We start from the raw sequence: 3,719 nt of genomic DNA on the forward strand, positions 1-3,719 counted from the left end.
CTATGTCTGCTTCCTTCCCTACCGCATGGCCTTCACCACCCAACACTGGATTACAAGTCCTTTCAAGGCAAAAGTCCATGTTGTCAACGCCCTTACATTTGCAGTCACCACGGGTTCATTGGATGAAGGGCTGCATAAGTGTGTATGGGACTGTTAGCTTGGGCAAATACTACAACATCAAATACTCTAACTTTATTTAAATTAGTGATATTTTGTTCATCATAGATATTTTGCACTGATTTTGATCTTTTTAAATGTGACACTAAAACAAGTAAGTCCTGGGCCCTGGGGATGTAATGTACAGCATAGGGAAGATAGTCAATAATACTGTGATAGCGTGATATGGTGTCAGATGGTTGCTGGACTTATCATGGTGGTCACTTCTTTAGGTATATAAATGTTGAACAACTACGGTGTACACCTGAGGCCGAGGTGTTGGTTTTTGTTGTTGTTGCTTTTTGTTTGTTTATTTTTAATCTCCTCAGGAAATTCATAGTGCAGCCAGGGAAGCAAAGTATGTCTGCACATCTTTGTGGCAACGCTCTCCGCCCTTATTCTGTAATTTTCTATCATAGGTCACATGGTTTGGTTTGGTTTGGTTTTTAGCTACTCGTTCTTGAAGTTTGTCCACACGTGCTTTTTGCAATAAAGACGATGACTAGCCTCCCTCATGATCCATTTGAATTTTGGGAATTTCCTTTCTGAATCTAAAAGACAAGAGAAGGTGCAGAATGCCTTGCTCATCTTCTGCAATGTGGCAGGGATTTATCAGGGCACCTGGGGAACGGACTCGGCCTCTTCTTCAACACTCCCAGCAGACTGCTCTGAAATGCTCTTCTTCAGATCTGCAGTGTGCTACTAGCAACATTGTTCTGTCTCCATCTCCCTTTAGCCCTCTCTACTTCCTGGCCTTTGGCATGTTGAGACTTGTCACCACTGAATGAACGTCAAGAGAGAAATGAATGCATATATGTAGATGAAAAGAGGGAAAGATCTGAGCTCTGAATTTAATAAGTTTGGATCTGAGCACGTTTACAACTCGGAAGTTTGATGCCTATATTCTAGGAGAACAGCCTCTTTAATCTAATGGTCAGCAACCTGTAAACGCAGGGTTTACGCAGGGGTGGCTTCTTTCTTGTCCGAGGTCAGAGGCTCGAACCTAGACTATACAGCCATCCATTATGCTTTTCAAATCTGCCACCCCAGAGATGCAATTAGAGAAAACACCTCCCTTGTTCTCTACTTCTGGTTAATGTATAAAGCTGTAGTCACTCTGTCTGTGTATTATTATGGGTGTCTTCATGGAAAATTAAGAGGAGGTATATTATTAAGCATGCCTAGTTTGCTAACCCAGAAATCCTATTAACTTTGATAATGAGAAAAACTAAACTAAACTAAACTATTTTATTTTTAAACTATTTAAAAATAAAATTAACTAAAATGTTGGTGTTTTCCCTGTGCTCTTTGATGTCGAGTTGCTGAGGCCTACCTGGATGCAGGCGAGGCACTCCCATCTAGTATCTCTGCGTTCAGCCTCTAAGTCTTCAGCCAGGCCTCGGTTTCCGAGGCATCCCTTGCATCTCGTCACTATCGAAACTTAGGCTTTCAGTCCACAAACCTGGACTTGAACATTCAATCTATAGCTCTTAGAAAGTTTGCAACATCTCTGAGCCCTAGTTTCCCTATCTGCACAATGGAGAGCCCGACATGCTCATATAATGGATAGCGCAAGGAACAACAGTTCCATAACCAGTTAGTCTCGCCTCACTTCTCCTTTCTAATCTACCCACTTCCTCTTCATGGAGCCCTACTGAAAGCTGTCAGTGTCTACCAAGAGCCAATTATTCAAGTAAAACTCCTAGTCCTGGCATTCCGAGGCATGTGCAAGCCTAATTTCCTACTTTTTCTCTCCTTTTACTTTTGTCCTGCACCATAAGCTCACTCTCACTCATCGAAAATGGCTTGGCCCTCACCCATCCCCTTGCATTCAATGATCCCATCCCCTCTGTATGGGAGAACTCTAACCCATCCTTTTGTTATTGAAATCATGCCCTTTCTCTGAGGGCCAATTGAATTGTCACTTCTTCCAGGAAGCTGGGAGGACCTCACTCCAAAGATATTCTTCCAAATTTAGTGACTGAAATTCATCCTTTGCTTTTAAAAATCAAGTCAAATAAACCAAGAACTTATTGAAATTCACGTTGGAGTCAACAAATGGAAGAAGAAAATAAATGTGCCAGAAAAAAAGAAAACATTCTAAAATACATTAAAAAAAACAAAACCTGATTCTTCATTTACACACTTTGTATTTCTAATTTTTAAACAGCTAGATAAGCTAAATATCATTTGTTTTGTTGTAGCTTAACCTTTTCTCACTCTCAAAGATGGGCATGTGTTTACATTCTCTCTGTAGATGAAATTCTGAGATTCTTGAGGGCTCTGGTATACATCCTGTTTGCAAACTAAGATTTCTTTATGAATGAAGAATAAAGTGTGCATACCCAGGCCTAAAAAACAAACCTTGCTTTGGGGCACTGCTATTAGCTCCAATCTTTATAATCAGCATCTCTGAAATGTTCCACTTTCAAAGTACAGAGCCTGTTTTCACAGTTCTCTCATAATGTGTTTTCCTAATGCACTCCAGTTTGATGCCAATAAGTTTCTGTTGTGTTTATTATATTTTGTCTTCTCCCTACCCAGGCCCCCACTCTCAAATCCCACATTGTGAGCAAGGCTTTGAGTAACCAAAAGCATATTAGCAAATTTTCCAGCAAATAGAATTTTTTTGGAATTTTTTCCACCTTTGGTTGATGGGCTTCCACTGAAATAAACCAGTCCTGTTTGTGCTAAGCTTCTAAGAGAACTTCACTTTCAGTCACATTTAATGAATGAATGACAAACTCAATATACCAACAAAATCAAGTCATGAACAAAAATACAGAAAGACAGAGAGACACTGAGTAAAACAGAAAGAATGTGGGAAGGAAAAGTTGGAACAGAGAATAAACATTAACTCCTCTGACTTCTGTAACAAAAACTTTGAAAGTATAGTTTTCTGTAAATTAAATATGAATATGTGAATATCTGAGATTACTTTAAGACGTGATACCCTTATTTTATTTCCATGTAAATCTTTTCCATAACTACTGGTCCCATCAATTGGCATCAAAACATTGATAAATCTATTGTGAGTTTAAGTGTTAAAAGTCACAAAATGAGGGCCAGCCGAGTGGCTCAATTGATTAAGAGCTTGCGCAAGAGTGTGTGCTCTGAGCAACAGGGTTGCTGGTTCGATTCCCACATGGGCCAGTGAGCTGTGCGCGAGCTGAGCTGTCGCTGAACTGCCAACAGATGGCAGGATGGCTCAGCTGGTAAGAGCATGTGCTCCTAACAACAACGTTGCCTGTTCGAGATAGTGGGCTACGCCAACCAGCAACTAAAGACTGAACTCAGCACCCTGAGCTGAGCTGCCACCCGGATGGCTCAGTGGATAGAGTGTGTGCTCTTTAACATAAAGGCTGTCGGTTGGACTCTTGCTTGGGATGGTGGCTACGCCCACCCTCAACTAATTCAATACAGCACCTTGAGCTGAGCTGAGTGACTGGACTTGGAGCTGAGCTAGCTGCGCCCTCCACAACTAAGATTGAAGGACAACAACATGGCTTTCCCCTTCCCCAATTCCCCAACACTGTACCCCTCTCTTAATTCCCCCCCAAAAA

Source organism: Hipposideros armiger, unplaced genomic scaffold (assembly GCF_001890085.2).
Source record: "Hipposideros armiger isolate ML-2016 unplaced genomic scaffold, ASM189008v1 scaffold_363, whole genome shotgun sequence".
Taxonomy (NCBI): domain Eukaryota; kingdom Metazoa; phylum Chordata; class Mammalia; order Chiroptera; family Hipposideridae; genus Hipposideros; species Hipposideros armiger.